The following is a 17163-nucleotide window of genomic DNA, read 5'->3' on the forward strand; positions in this document are numbered from 1 at the left end:
GGCAATAATTGTATGTATGTGTATGATGGCCTGTGTTATGACATGTGTGTAAATAAATCTGGAAACAGGAATAAGAAGGCTCTGTTGGAAGCAGCTGCAGGATTTAGGCTGGACTTGCCCAGCTCTAGGTTTTAAGTCCAAGACCGTCATTGGCAGAGCGCTGTCAAGAGGTAGGGAAATTCAAACATGTGGTGGGCTTTCTGAGACCTAGGCTGTTTCCAGCTTTTCCATGAATTTATATATCTTGCACGCCTTGCATTGCACTGATGAAGAAACATGAATGATGTTGAGTTGGTTAATAAGCTAGCTATGGGGTTGATGATAAAAAGGAAATCAAAGCTATAACTATTATGGACCCTTTGTACACATGATTGTACCACATTTGCCACACAAAACTTTCTTTATAGACATCACCTATTTTTAATATATGCTACATATGTATAAGACTATGATCTATCTTGGGGAGGACTGCCATTCTTCTTATAGACTTCCATAAGATTTCTTATATATTCTTCACATATAGATGAAGTAATCTATATATGGTAATAACACTATTTTCTCTCTCCAATAAATTCTGTTAAGTTTTGCTACTATTTTTCACTTTAATGTCACAGCTAAAGATTCAGAGAGCCTGGCAAGAGCGGGAGAGTGCACTGGGGGTTTCACATGCTTACTTTGGGTTCCTCTCACTGTAAGAAAATTGAGGGGCAGAAAAGAGAAAGTCCTTCTCTGATATTAAACTAGTAAATTGTTGGTTCCAGGATGAAACACAGGTTTTTTGACTCCAGCACTTGTGGGCATTCCACTTCCCCTCCCACATTTGCTTCCTTTTAATTGTGTGCTAAGCAGGACGCTTGCTGTAGGCTGTTTTATTTACTTCTCTCAACAATGATTTGCTGTTGGTATTGTTAGCCTGCAAGTTGCAGATGAAGACAGTAAGCTCACAGAGGCTGAAATAACTTGCCCAATACCATCAAGGCAGTAAATGGTGAGAAATAAGAATTATCATAACCATGTATTACCTTTGTATAAATATATTAATATCTACAATTACATGTTTGATCTAGTTCAACTAACAACATATTTAGCCTTTGGATCAGGGGTGGACAACCCCTGGCACGCGTGCCAAACATGGCACGCCTGTAACTTTTGCTGGCACGGGAAACCCTCTCTTATAATCTTCCATTTACAACTTTTTTCTTAATATCGACTTTTTTATTTTTCAGATAAATTCAGTGTAGGTGCATCTTAGATAAATAAATAATTTTACATAACAAGTAATCTTAAAGACCATAGACATGGATTGACGAGAGAGGGGAAGAGCAATTTCTATGCCTCTGCCTTAACTCTCCCTGCCTTCCTAGATCCGACCAGTGTTTTGGTTTCATCCACATAAACTTGTGAATCTTTGTTCTCAGTGATGAATTTCATTAAGTCTCGTAATAAGAGTAGCTGATGGATGAAAGTAGTAGCTCATGCATATCTCTGAAGGTCACGAAATATAAACCTGATGTAAAAGCCCTGTCATCAGTGATGCAGCAGCAAAAGTCCCACTGATAATATCAAACAGAGTCATAAAGTTTTCTGTCAGACTATCAGTGTACATGTATACATTAAAAAATAAATGTTTTTCATAATCATATACTGTGTTTTTGTCGTTCGAATGAATTTTATTATTTCTTCAAGTTTCTTCACATACGTACACCTTAAGAGATATCAAGTAGGCATAACATGTTCTCAAAAAATTATGGTTGGCACGCAGAAGAATTTTGAGTCAGAGATTTTGCTGGTTTTGGCGCACACTCACAAAAAGGTTGCCCACCCCTGCTTTGGATGATAACTTGAGTTCCATTTTAACTTGAGTTGGATTATAACTTCCTGGTAAGAAATACAATGCTTAAGGAATTTGAGGACATTTGTGAAAACCAGATACAACTTAATTTGTTAATGTTGACAAAGGGTCATTGTCATCATTATTAGCTAAAGAAACCATGAATTATATTCTTTAAGTAAAACCTCAATAATAATGTATTAATTTAATTTTGTACATACCCACTGAATTTTGTTATAATTTTGTGACTTCTCAAAATTTTAATGATGGCCCAGTAGCTGCTGTCTGCTTGATTTGATGATTCTTTCACCATTCTATTGGGAAGAAATATGAAATCATTTCAAAGTAGATATGGAAACTCTGTGTGAAATAGCATGTCACCAAAGCAAAATTGCATGTTCTTTATCCTCTCAGAGAGGTTCCTTATTTTCCAGTAAAAGCAAAAAATAATAATCAAAACCAAGCACCAGCAAAAGTGAGAATGAGGGGAAGAGGAGAGTAGGAATGAATAAAAATCAATAGAAAGGGGAAGTGTGCTCTAAAACAGAAATCTATTCTGCAGGGATGTTATTACATACAGCACTTCTCCAGTAGTCTCTTTTTATACATGAATGCAACTATAATTATAGCATGTTTTAATATTTGGTTAAAATTCAATTGCCTTTGCACCTCATGCAGAACCAACAAAAGAAAAAGGAGAAGAAGAAGAAAAAGAAGAAAGAAAAAATTAGAAGCATTGGAAAAACTGCACAGCAACTACAGGATGTCCTGTTACATTTATCGGGTAAGACAGACCCATGACTCACTATAACACTTGACACATCGGAAATGGTTTTATTGTGCATGGTACTTAACTCCTCATAAATATTAAACACATAGATTTGAGGATAACAAGCTGTATTTGTTCCTGGTATAATGGTATCCTCTTATAATTCTTTTTGAAGTGAAAGAAATTTAGCGTAGCCATGTAGATGATGGGAGCCAGATCATATAAGCAGCAGCAAGTCAAGCCTGATATCTGATTTCTCAAAACTCCCACAGTTCCCCCTTCTTAAGTTGTTGATAATAAAGGTATGAGGACGATATCTCTTGATTGAGTCTCTGTTTGTCATTGTTGTTGCAAAGCTAGGATACACTTGCTCAGTTAAAAAATGTCTTTAGCCTTGAGCCATGGAAAACTAATATGTTGCAAAAAATTATGGGTAATCGAATATTAATAAAGAAAAGAATAGCAGTGTCACATAAAAAGGAATGGCAGCTTTCTCATTGTGATGAAGCTTTCAAGTCCACAAGCCTGTAAGAAGCAAAGCAAAGACGCAAAACAAAGACACAGAGGTGTCTTCTTCCTCCTCTTTCTTAAATTGCAATTATTCCTGCTGTCTTATTTCAGTTGCCTAAAGTGTTTCCTCTGCACAAAACTTCTCAATCACATTGTCTCAAAGGATCTTTCTCTTCTCATTATACATTTATTGCCAACGCACGTTATTTAAAGATACATATTTAACAAAGAAAGAAAATTTCCTTCAGTTCCATCTTTGGAATTGTTAAATGATAAAAATGAAGCCCTAGTTTCTTTCACTTTTTATTCATAGTCAGATACTGGCCTGGTTGTGCATGTGTGTGTGTAAGGTGTGTGTGTGCACGTGCAGGTATGTGTGTATAGGAATGGAATTTGTATGTGTGTAGGGGGTGTGTCTATGTATAGGCCTATGTATGTACACAGATATGTGTGTGTGTTTGTATGCGTGTGCGCGCACACGCGCACAGGGTCTGAGTATGTGTAAAGACATTTGCTTGTGTAGAATGTGTATTTATGCTCCAGGGAGTGTGTGGGTAAGGATATGTAAGTAGGGGTGTGCTTTATGTAAGGATGTTTTTGTGTGTTTATGCATGTGTGGTTATGCAGTGATGTGTTTATGTGTGTGTTAAATGAATGTAGGTAGGTTTGTGTGCATGCACACATGGTCTATGTGTGCAGAGATATGTGTGTAGGGGTGTGTGTGTGGAGAGAGAGTGTGTGAGAGAGAAACAGAAACAGAGAGAGTGTGTTTATAATGTTGGGGGAAAATTTTGAAAAGTGGGTCAGCCATGAGAAGTTAAGGAAGCTCAGAAAATAAAGAAGACAGGGTGGGTTGAAGACATTGTGTGGTCTTGAATACTCAGGTAAATCAATTGCGACTTCATTTAATCACCAGTGGAGAGATGCCGACCATTGTTAGCAGGGGCATGGAGGGGGAATGGCATGAAGAGGCTCCAGGGGATTCCTGCCTGGTGCTAGGCTTTGATTGAGGAGTTGGAATTTGATGGTTGGGTTGGGAAGTGTAAGGTGTGGAGACGAGTAAGTGTCTAAGTGGTCACGTCTGGCAGGGACAAGGGCTCAGTTATCCCTCAGCCAGAGCTCAAGATTGACAAAGTTTCTGAACTCACTAAATTTGATTTCTGGTTTTTAAAATGGAAAGCGCAAGACTTTGTAGGACTGGTTTGAGGATTAAATGAGATAGTACACAAAAAGGATTGAGCTCGCCGGAAATTCTCAATGCAGAATATAACAGGAGAAGGAGAAGAGGTAGAAAAAAATATATGTGAAATGCAAAGAAGGCATCAAATCGGGAGAGAAAAAAGGACTGTTCTGTTTACCACTTTTTAAACTCTTTCTACTGTGTCTAATCCAGACTCACAGTGTGAATGCCTCAGTCTGCATGGAGTAAAACTTGCAACATTACAGATTCAGGGAACTGATGGAGGGAAAGAGGACAATCCCAAGGAGAAAATACAGTGCATTTTTATTCACGCGGGAAGGTACACGTTGGCCGTCCCAGGTGAGCATGTCCCCCAAACTGTTTCTTAACTGTGATGGCAAGAGAGGGATGACTGACTCTCTGAGATTCAGGAGGAATCATAAATGCATCTCCAGGGTGAAGGGCTGGGCATAAAGTTGGGATGTCAGTCCAGTGCACAAAATGAAACAAAGGAAAGTGTGATCTATGTCATCTACCACATAATTATAAAGATATGGGATAGCTTGTCCAAAGGAAATGGGTTGCAGTTCCTCTCATTTTTAACTTAAGCTCTTACACCAATTACGTAATCTTTCACCTAATAAATCTATAAATAAGAATAATAAAACTTGCCCTTTCTCTTTTCCTCCAGCCTTTTTTCTTGATTCTTCTCTTGGGCTAATTAGCATTGTTGCAGAAGGTTTTGCATCCTTGAGGCCAGTGGTTCTCAACCTTCCTGATGCCGCGACCCTTTAATACAGTTCCTCATGTCGTGGTGACCCCCAATTTCATTGTTACCAATTGAACATAATTAAAGCATCGTGATTAATCACAAAAACAATATGTAATTATATATGTGTTTTCCGATGGTCTTAGGCGACCCCTGTGAAAGGGTCGTTCGACCCCCAAAGGGGTCGCGACCCACAGGTTGAGAACCGCTGCTTTAGGCAATGCGCTAAAGTGTTTGTGCACATCTTTTAAAATGCTCACATTATTCAACACTGAGTTATTGTTGAATATTTGCTGTGTGCTATTGCCCTCATTTTTATGGCAGAGGAAGCTGAATCTCCACGAGATCAAGAGCCTTGTCCCAAACGGCCCAGCTGGAAGCCTGAGTCCCTACACTGTCCACAGCCACTCCTGGAGTTTATTCAACCAAAACACTGTGAAGATCCCTGAGGACAAACATAAATTACCCTTGTGCTTTTTTGATCGTCATCGGCAAATATGGCTTTATTTCTAAAATGAAAATAATAAAGTAAAATGCAAGTGAGCATGGTGTCTTCTCAAGACAAAAAAACCTCTTCAGTGACTTTATGTAAATAACATCCAGTAGCCAAAGGCTGCTTTATTAGAAAATGGAAACCGGAGTGGGAGAGAATATTCTCTGGTCTGGCCTTTTTCAAACATTGTGCTACATGAATGAGAAAAGAGAGACTCAGGAGAAAAGGAACGAAGTATCTGGTTAATCATGAAATCAGCTTTAAAATTCTCTATAAGATAAAATTAGTTTTTCTCTAAATTTAACATTCTGGTTGCTTTTGATGTTGCTGGGTAAGTTTCAGCCTAATAAATACTAATGTGGAAAAAAGTGAGATGGAAATAAATGAAGAAGAAATTTTTTTCTCTTATGGTCTTGTTGAGACATTTAAAAATGAAAATACTGTGAAAGAAAAATAAAAATTGTGAGAACTAGAAGCCTCTCAATACTGTTTTTGCTTACCTTGAGGATCAATCTTAAATAATGCATTTTAATAAATTAATAAATTCTAGAAAGATGTTTTCAGAACATTAAATAAGAAAAGTAAAATGATAAATTTAATATAATTGCATTACAAATATTGTGGAGAACAAATCTTGACAGACTTATGGGAATGGCCTAGAATAGAAGGAGGTCATGAACTGAAGGCAGACTTGGCCCATTGCACAATTTAGACTGGGTTTCCCCACTAAATTCCCCACTAAAGGGAGGGAATTATGAGCTGGCTTGTTTCTTTCAAGAATCTTTATTATTATTTGTTTTGACATGCCTTGAATTATGACATCTAGACCTTTGGAAATTGCATGCTCATTTTTCTGGTAAATCAACTGTTACGTGCTGAGTTGTACCTCCCCCCACCCCAACTCATAAGTTGAAGCTCTAACCTTGAGTATCTGAGAATGTCACTGTATTTGGAGATAAGACCTTTAAAGAAGTATTTAAGTTAAAATGAGGTTATATGGGTGGGCGCTGTTCTGATATGACTGGTGTCCATATAAGAAGAGGAGGTTAGGCTATAATACACAGACAAAGGGAAGATGGTGTGATGACATGGGAGAAGAAAGCCCATCTACAATTCAAGGAGAGAGGTCTTGAGAGAAACCAACCCTGCTGACTCCTTGATCTCAGATTTCTAGCCTCCACAACTGTGGGAAATAAATTTCTGGTGTTTAAGTCACCCTGTCTGGGGTATTCAGTCACAGTAGCTCTAGCAGACTAATACCCCAGACAAGCAACCAACAAACATAAACCAGGAAAGAAGCATACCTTCATGACCCCAAACTTAATGGTAGCATCTCTCCTATCATCTCAATCTCCAATGACAGAATCACGTGTTAGGGAGATATATAAAGAAAAATAAAAATAAATGTACTGTATAAAAGTGTGCAAGTGAAATCCTTCTCTTCCCTCATTCTTCTCACGAAGATGGCCTGGGAGAAGCACTATCCCAATAAAAATGAATGTACACAGTCCTTGGATCTTGACTTCTAACTACCATTCTCCTCTTTAAAAGAAATACAGGATTTCTTGGAGAAATATTCAGTTCCAAGGCTAGAACAAGGAAAGTGCAAGATGCGGTTGGAACAGGTTGTTGGAACAGAAAGCAAGAAAGTACTCAAAAAAATGATGGCACCTGGCAAAAGGCACTAAAACCACTTTTAAGGGACTCCCATTTGCCAAATCTGGGTCAATTTCAGTATAAAAGAAATAATAAGAGAAACAAATTAAAATGAATGATCAGATTATAACCTATTGAATAATATAGAAATCATGAGTTTATGCTGATTTATAAATTGAAAGTTAGATGAGAAATAGGGTATTTAACATAGTTCCAAAGTTTCTCCCCAAGGACAAATTTGTTTTAAGTCAGACAAAATAGACTTTAAAACAAAGACTGTAATAAGAGACAAAGAATTGCATAGTGATAAAAGGGTTAATCCAATAAGAAGATAGAACATTTGTAAATATTTATCCGTCCAACACAGAAGAACCTGGATATATAAAGCAAATATTAACAGACCTAAAGGGAGAAATAGACAGCAATACAATGGCAGTAGGGGACTTCAATACCCAACTTGCATCAATGGATAGGTAACCCAGACAGAAAACCAACAGTGAAACATCGGCCTTAAATAAATGACAGATTAGACCAGATGAGCTTAGATATTTACAGCACATTCCATCCAAACCAACAGAATACACATTCTTCTCAAGTGCACATTGAATATTTTCCAAGATAAATCATATGTTAGGCCACAAAACACATAATAAATTTTTTTAATATATTTTTTTATTGATTTTTTACAGAGAGGAACGGAGAGAGATAGTTAGAAACATCGATGAGAGAGAAACATCGATCAGCTGCCTCCTGCACATCTCCTACTGGGGATGTGCCCGCAACCCAGGTACATGCCCTTGACCGGAATCGAACCTGGGACCTTTCAGTCCGCAGGCCGACGCTCTATCCACTGAGCCAAACCGGTTCCGGCCACACATAATAAATTTTAGAGGACTGAAAAAATCATGTCAAGCACCTTTTCGGACCATAATGGTATGAAACTAGAAATTAATTACACAAAGAAAACTGGAAAATACACAAATAAGTTCCTCATAATGTGAGGTGAGGAGTAGGGAGAGATTATTTTCTCACTCTAGATACATTCATGGAAGATAGAACCGTAATGAGATAAGATATCCAGGAAGTTAAAGGGTTTTGGGGAATGTGATCCTTTGAAGGTGACTCTGGGAGGCACCGAAGCTGAGTTATTCAATAGGTGTGCTATGCAGGCGCAGGAGCACTAGCGAACAGGAATAAAAGGAAGGGAGAGAAGGAGAAAGGGGGAAATTACCCCAAATGTTGATGATCAGAGGAATCTAAAATGAAGCTAGTTTGTTTCAGCACGCAGGAGCTTGCTGTATTGTCTGGCTTACTCATCTCTCATTCTTGTTTTACATGACACATGAAGTGTGAGCCAACCTGTTCTGAGGGGCACATGGAAGACAAGCGGAGGTGACTGGCAAAGACCTGAGTGGCATGGACAGTGCCGGCAGAGGTCAGATGTCCCACCTGTCTGACCTAGTGAGGCACCGATTATGTTCACCAAGACAACTCTGGCCTTTCAAGCATTCAAAACAAAACTTCACACCTGGGATAAAAGTTTGAAAGGATCTGAAAAGCTTCACTTCCTTCAAGCCTTTGGAAAAGGACATCGTTACTTGCTGCGTGTTGTAATCCTTGTCTCTGGGGTGTGTCTGCTCAGTACTATTAATAAGAGGAACTATTTTTTACAACACTTTTGGGGGAAAGCTCTAGCCCTCTGGTGACTAAAAACAGACAGCAAGCCAACATGTCTCTTTGCCCAAGACAATGGGGACCACGCCCTGGGACCCAGGCGCACCTGGAAGCAGAGGAACATCATTAGCTCTGTCAGAAACTTGTTGTTTGGATAGTCATTCTCTGAGTAACTGCTTCTTTAGGAGCCCTTCCCTTTGTTTTATAAATGCCAGGCTTCTGTGTTAAGCTAAGTAGAATCCCAGGGACTTCGTTTGTTTGGATCCCTCCTGGGAGTACTTAGAATAATGCAAAGAGAAGTGGTGTGCATGGAAGCCCCATGTTTTTCCTTGAGTCCACCTCCTGCAGGCACCCGACCAACGAAATGCATGAGCAGGAGTTTGCAAGAAAGAAAAAATATTAAATTGGCCAATCAGAGATGGGGAGCTAAAGCTGAAAACCCAACTCTCCGATATATCGGGTAAGTCACAGATAATGCAGGGCAAAATCACAAGACACTGTGGGTTAAGGGGTTTGTGTTTGTGCTGGAAGCTGGTTGATAAGGATGATGAATCATGTCTACAGGTCTGAGGCCAGCTCTGAGGTCAGTTCTGACATCCCTCTGTCCAGCCTCACAGTAGAGTCGCCAAGGAGTGGTTCTACCTTGGGGCTCCAGAACAGAAAGATAACGTAGGCCAAGATGTTATCTTTAGCCTGACAGAGGTTAGGACAGAGTTTTAGACAGTGTCACCATTGCCTGGCCGAGTCACTGTTTTCTACTGCCTCATAGTGGGGCTGCTGCTTATTGGGGGTGTGGGGTGGGGAGCTGGGTCTTATGGGGGGTGGAGAAAGAGAGGGAGGAAGAGGGAGGGAGAAAGGTGATTTCTAGAGCTAGGATTTGATGCTAAATTTAATTAAAGTCCCAAGGACCCTCTGTTTCAGTGGCCTGGTACTGTGGACTCTGGGTGACGAGGAAATCACAGACAGAGGCACAAGAAGGAGCCTGCCCAGAGGTCCTGCCCACTCACAGCTCTTCCTTCCAGCATTTTCTGCGGATGTGGCCAGGAGAGCAGCAGAACCAGTGCCCTTCTAATGGGGCCTGTAAACAGATGAGGATAGAAGGAATCAAATAAATGACAAGAGATGGAAGATAAAGACACAGCAACATCAGGCGTTGTTTGTAACTCAAAGCCTACAGAAGCCACATGCCTGGACTGCCCTCCGCGTGGTGCAGAGTGCATCGCAAGCCTTTGGAGAGAAAAGGAAAGCGTAGATCAATCATCACAATAGAAGAATCCAACTGGCAGGCCAGTGCAGGTTGGAGCAACCACCACGACTGTCACCAGCCATTCAGCAGGAGTAGATCCCAGGTGGCCTGGGAATGAAAACACTCAGGATTATCATTGCCCGTAATAAAGGCAATAACTACACTCTTCCAGTAATGAAAAATAGTATCATAGGTAAGTTAATGTAAAAAACAATGACAAAATGTAATCCTGTTGAGAAAGTGCCGCAGTCCATTCATTGTCTTCACTAGCTGAGTTCAGACAGAGACCCCCAAAAGCTAGTAACCTTAGAAGTCCTAGCAAAGGTCAGGACTGTGCACCACCCAGTTAATCTAGGAACCACCCAGTTAATTTAGGTAATGGTAGTCGAAGCATCATCCCCACCTTAGTTCACTTAATTCCTTAGATACTTGTGTAGATCCTTGTTGATTATGTTGATCAGATACTCTGTATATTCCTGGAAATTGTCTGCCGACCTGTGTGTCATTGAAACCTCCTTACCCAAGGACTACTCCAGATCAATAAAAGATTGGAGCGGCCTGAGCATCGGGGGAAGTCCTTCTGGACTTGCCCGCCTGGTCCCCCAGTATTGCAAAATTATCTCGTGCCATTTTTCTCTCATTTGTTGTGCGGCTCCTCTTTCAGATACCGAACCCTACTCCACACAGAACGTGGAGGGAGTCTTACACGACAAGAAAGAAAATCCTTTTTGTCCAAACTTCATGGCAGACCGGGCATTTGCAAAAAACGTCTTAAAATGCGCAGTCATTTCAGGGGTCCTGGGGAGCGGAGCCCTGGCAGCTGGCTGAGACCCTCCGATGCCGCAAAGAGCCCGCAGCTGCTGGGGCGAAGGTTAGCTGGGACCCGCAGACGTGAGTGTGCGCTGTGAGCGTGGCTTCCCGAAGCCAGGAAAGATCAGATGCGCACTGTCCCGCCCTTGGCCTGGGGGAGCGCCCCGCGGGTGTGGGGTTTCCTCCTCTCTGGGCCCAGCAGAACTCGGTCCCGAGTTCACGTTCCCAGGGCACAACGGAGCCTTGTTCAGCCAGTCACAATGGGGAGCTTGGAGGGAGACCGCGACACCGTCCTGGGGTTTCCCTTTGAAATTGTTCCAGGGCCTGGGCCTGAAAACAGGCGTCAGGGAGATCTCTGGGCGCAGGGGTGGCCACACAAAAGGCATTCAGATGGTCTTTATCGTCGCTGGCCTCCACCCGCTTCCTCGGCGCCATCGGAGGCTTCTAGGGAGAAGAGCACCCCAGCGGCAGTTGGGGCCACTACCGTCCCCCTCATTGTCTCTCCAGCCCTGCCCTGGATTCCTCTGGGCCCAGCTCCAGGACCTGAGATTAACACTGCAGACCCTGCAGGCACCCCTTCCTACAGCACATTTCTGCACATTTCAGATATATGTTCAGAGAGAGAGTTTACTCGGACTATACAGAATACCATCCACTTGCCTGTCTGCGGAATATTCTGCATCTACTCAGGCAGACCTTAGAGACAGATGCTGAGTGGAAAAGGATAAGGTATCTTTTTTTTTTTTTTTAAATAACCCTCCAGCCCCACCAGCCACGGTTCACACAGACATCTCACTCAGAGGACAGCATTCATTTCAGCATCCTTTCATGGGGCCGCCTTTGTTGGAGATACTGGGTTAGGCACGAGGGACACAAAGACACCTGCTCACTCTACCTGGAAGGAAGCCAGCTCTTCGTCAAAATGAGGTCCCAACAAATGATAGGGTTAAACGTGCCGGGTAAGTTCAGGCCAGTGAGTTGCTTGCATGACGGGTACACCTAGATAGGTGTGCAACATATTTTCGAGAAGTGACTAGCTTAGGGAAACACAGGCAGAGCACTGATTATGAAAGAGAAGGGAAGCTTTCAGCTGGAGGTTGAAGAACAGATTTGGATTTTTGTTTTTAAGAAACTTGCAAGGTGCATATTAGATCCTAGGGACTGAAATTTGAAATCTAAAAGGTAATTTAATGATTAAATGGCTTCATCCAAATTAGGAAGAAAACAAAACCAAACAAAACTGGAAGAGAGGTAATGACCTTGATATTCTTTAAAAAGCATCAAAGTTACCCTCACCGAAGTCAGAGCGTTCTTGGTCCGTGCACTGCCTGTATTATTCAGAGTTGCTTTAATTTCGTGTCACCCATGAGCAGGGTGGGGTGTGGCAGTAGGTCTTCGCAGTGCCGTGAGGTCTTATTCCAGGACCTGTGACAGAGAGCTAATATTTAAAAATATATTTTTATTGATTTCAGAGGGGAAGAGAGAGGGAAGGAGAGATAGAAACATCAGTGATGAGAGAGAATCATTGATTGGCTGCCTCCTGCACCCCCCCTTACTGGGTATGGAGCCTGCAACCTGGACATGTGCCCTGACCTGGAATTGAATCTGACCTGGTTCATAGGTCAATGCTCAACCACTAAGCATCAGAGATCTAATTTTAATTCATTTTCCCGATTAGTTAACTAATTTGTTGGAGAAAAATATCTGTTCCATCAGAATATAAATCCTTCCTTGCTCTACGTGTTGAGCAGCTATTACCAACCTGCTTACTGGATTCGTGACGATGGGAAAAAGGGTTTGCAGCCTCAAAGAAAGGCTGGGCACACCATGTAGATGGAGCAGAAGTTGTGTAACTACACCCCCCGCCCCTGCTACGGGGCTTCATTGGGTCTACAGAGACCCGGCCAGCTGTCACCCAGCTGGTCACCCAGGAGGAAGCCCAGGGAATGGAGAAGTGAGAGCGTTCAGCAATGCGACTAAGTGCACAGCCACCCTGACCGTGGCCGGAAAACCGCAAATGGAACAAGAAAAAACTGCCCTGAGAAACCTTTGAGAACTTGCAGTAAACGCACAGTATCAGCACCAGAGCTTGATTTCCTTACCGGCACACACACACACACTTTTCCTTTTAGTGGCAGGGACCCCTCTCCTCGCTAGCCCAGTGCTCTGAATTGCACAAAGGGCTCAGCTGAGAAAGGCAAGGCTTGGAGGTCCACCTCCGTTTGGTTTGCAGGGAGGGTGTGGGTGAGTTTGGTGAGCGTGGTCACCCAGTTGAGGGGTTCATCAGTTCCCTCAGCCTACGCCCTAGAACTCCTCCCCTGCGTCTGGCCCCTCCACCACTTTGTGGCGTGGCTCTGAGCTCAGTTTCCTTATCTGTAAAGTGTAACCAATGGTGGCACTGCTCTCCTGGGCTGTGGTAAGAGTAAATGAGAGGAGGTCCAAGAAAATCACGTTGTCAAGCCTTAAAGCACCCGTTCATTTGTTGATTTACTATGAACTAAAAGAATCACTACCCAAACCAACTTTCTCCCTCTCTTTTCTCACTTCTTCTTTTTCACAAAATCAAGTCACACATTTTGTTATTCGAGTAGGTCAATAAAAGTTCTACAAGGACACTGAGCTGAATAGGTTGGGGTTGAAATTCCCTCAAGAATCTTACTCTCTAGTTGGGAAGAAACACACAAACACATTAGAGGTTTTTAAATGGCACTCATGTCAAATTATAAAAGAGCAATGGAAGAGCTCTCTCTTCCTAATGGAAGATTAGTTACTCTACTAGTTTGCTAAGGGCTGACATAACAGGGTACCACTGACTGAGGGGCTTTAAAACAACAGACATGAATTTTCTCGCAGTTCTGGAGGTTATAAGATGTCAGCAGTTTTCTTCTGAGTCTCCTTGGCTAGTAGATAGATGGCCTTCTTTCCCTTGTGTCTTCACATGCTCTTGCCTCAGTGGGAATCTGTGTTTAATAGTTTCTTTTTTAAGAAGAAAATATTTTTATTGATTTCAAGAGAGGAAGAGAGAGGGAGAGAGACAGAAACATCAGTGATGAGAGAGAATCATTGATTGGCTGCCTCCCGCAGGCCCCTCAATGGGGATCAAGCCCACAATCTGGGCATGTGCTCTGACCAGGAATCGAACTGTGACCCTCTGGTTCATCGGTCAATGCCCAACCGCTAAGCCATGCCATTCGGGCTCAATAGTTCCTTATAAGCACACTAGTCCTTTTGGATTGAGACCCACCCTAAGGACCTCATTTTAACTTAATTACATCTTTAAAGACCCTCTCCCCAAGTACAGCCACATTCTCAGGTCCTTGGGACTAATACTTCAACATATGAATTTTGGGGGCCACAATTCAGACCATAACATTTGCTAAATAAATGTTGTAGACTAGGGGTCCAGATACTGCCAGGGGAGAGTCCTTGATGAGCCACAAAGGGACTTCTTCGAGAAGGCTCAGACAGACCCAAATATGCAAATCCACCTCTGGTTCTTTTGGTGATAGGCTGCTTGCAAATGAGTGCTATTTAGCTATCTTCTAGTTAGATAAGTTCAATAACTCCTGGTTCATTTTCATGTCTACAGGGTCTTGTATCAAATATTCAAATGAAATGAAAAAGTTCAAATAATCATTTGAATAAATGACTTTTCTTGTGAAAAACAGTAATTAAGTTTGTTGCAATTTGACTTTTTAAATCTTTCTCTTCTCTTCTTTCCTTATTCCTTTGGAAGGGGGAGCCTCCACAGGCTGTGGAGACTTTGATTGTAAGTGGACCATGGTAACAGCAGAGTTGGATAATAAATGCAGAACTGTGGGCAGGAGAGATCACAAGAAGCTTGGTGGTGTAGAACCTCTTTATAGAGGAGGTGGTTCCTAAACTGGAAACTTGAGTGGGTCAATATATCAATACATCCAGTTCTACCAGATTGCCCCACCGGCTGTACCGAACTTCTCTATTGGGTTTTACATAGTATTTTTACAATAGTCCCACATAGTTCTAAATAGTATTTCTCTACAGGTATGTACCACAATCTATTTAAAAATCCACTGTTTTGGAGACCCAAGCTGTTTACAGCTCTTCACTCAAAAGAGCACTGCAATGAACATCTACAATATGGGTTTTAACTTTGCATTTGAATTCTTACTTTTAAAGCTTGACGTTTTGTAGTACAAGCAAAGTTTTTGGCTCTCTGGACCTCTGATAACATTCCTGGCTTGCTTCTGGTGCTAAGTCATCAGGATGATACTCAGCTACTGAGCCGGTTTGGCTCTTACACACACACACACACACACACACACACACACACACACACACACACACACTGCTACTGAGCTGGTGTGGCTCTTACACACACACACACACACACACACACACACACACACACTGCTACTGAGCTGGTGTGGCTCTTACACACACACACACACACACCAATGACTGGTTCTGCTGGAAGGGGACACAGGCAGAAGGAAGGAGCAGCAAAATCAAAGGCTGATGCAGCCCGGGAGCCTGGAGTTCAGTGAGCATCCAGAGTCTTATAAAGAAAAGCCTTTGGCATTCTAGGTAGGCGTCACTCTGGCCAGAGTTAGCTCAGTTGCCTTGCCACAAAAGTAAAACAGAGAATTAAGGGAATTATTTCAATACCTTCTGCTAAAATCTTGAATAATTTAGCTGAAGACTCTATAATTTCATTTCCTACAGTATCAATTTCAGCTGAATGCCTATTCTACTACCATTGTTTCTTTTCTTTTTGAATAAATATTTCAAAGACAATCATGGGATAAGGAGTACATACTTGGTTCACAGAATAAAGATTAAAATACAATATTTTTGTCATGGCTTTCCCCCATTTGTTTGGGTTAATTCCTAAATATTTACAGATTAAATTCCGAAATTAATTTTTGACATATAGCTCTACTGGAAAATCAGAATTTGCCATATTATTTTTAAATTTAACTCTGTTAAACTGAATGGAATGGGAACTTCCCAACTAATAGTGAAGCTCTGCCCCTGTAGCTCAAAAACAGCCATAACAATGTGTAAATGAATGTGCTGTGTTCCAATAAAACTTTATCTATAGACACGGGAATGTGAATTTTATTTCATTTTCATGTGTCAGAAAATAAAATACCTTTCTTCTTAAGTGTACAAACCATTCGTACCTGACAGGTCGTACACAAAAGGAGGTGGGCCAGATGGGGCTCATGGGCCACAGTTTGCTGACCCTTGACCCAGCAGAACTGTGAAATTTCAAATATTCACCACCCTCCTTTGGTTAGTATAGGAAACTGAAGGATGATTGGTTCACAGAAGTAAGATGAGGTATACCAGACAGGGAGTGAACCTTTTTTTTTTAATGATTTCTAGACACTGGCTATGGCCAGATAAGTCTAGCATTGTGTCCCCCTTTACTCCCCGTTGCACTGGATACTTATTGCATGATGGCTTTCATCAAGGGCCCACATGTTTTGAATGAAAAAAAAAAAACACCTGCTTACAGTGCTAACCAGCCTCAAAGGCAGAAAGCATAGCTAATAAAATCTTTCCATCCAAGCAGGCTTTTCCGGTAGTGAAACTAAAAAGGCAGTAGCATGTACTGATGAATCTTTACACATTTATACTTCAGGACACAACATGGTGACTGCACCTGGGAACTCTCCCACTGAGTGGAAACCAGCAGACTTCCAGGTCGGGGAGCTCTCTCATGAGTGTGTCATGGAGTGAGGCCATAATTACCGTTGATAGAACCCTACTTGTTTAAGTGGATTTTAAATCCTGTTTTTAAGACTTGGTTAGGAAGTAACAGAAATAATAACCTGTATTTTCTTAGGACTTCCACAACACGTACAGCATCTTATCATCAACATCGTCATGATGGCTCTTCTGTTTTGAGGCAGTGCAGTGTCTGGAGCAGTGTTAAGTACTTTAAACCCCACAACAATCCTTTGAGATCTGCTCAGCCCCATTTTACAGTTAAAGGAGGTTCAGAGAGACACTGGGTTATAAACACAGGTATGAATGATTCTGAGACCTCTAACCACTGCACAACTGTCTGCTAATTTATCCTCCCAATTATTTTGTGAAGCCAGAAATTATTTTCATTTTAATGAGCAGAGTGTCAGAGATACTGAATGACTTGCCCGAACTGGATCATGTTACCATCTTACGACTGCAACCCCAATATGGACAATTCTTTATGATGAAAACAATATGACCAAGAAG

The 17163-nt window shown here is 41.6% G+C and overlaps 1 long non-coding RNA gene across 1 annotated transcript; it reads left to right on the forward strand.

The window, feature by feature from the left end:
* The first annotated feature begins 2531 nt into the window (after nucleotides 1–2531).
* On the forward strand, nucleotides 2532–5545 carry LOC132219594 (uncharacterized). Its single transcript, XR_009449524.1, has 3 exons — nucleotides 2532–2615; nucleotides 4504–4650; nucleotides 5384–5545. It is a non-coding gene; the product is annotated as an uncharacterized LOC132219594 (long non-coding RNA).
* Nucleotides 5546–17163: the final 11618 nt, after the last annotated feature.

The sequence above is a fragment of the Myotis daubentonii genome, chromosome 17, assembly GCF_963259705.1.
Source record: "Myotis daubentonii chromosome 17, mMyoDau2.1, whole genome shotgun sequence".
Taxonomy (NCBI): Eukaryota; Metazoa; Chordata; class Mammalia; order Chiroptera; family Vespertilionidae; genus Myotis; species Myotis daubentonii.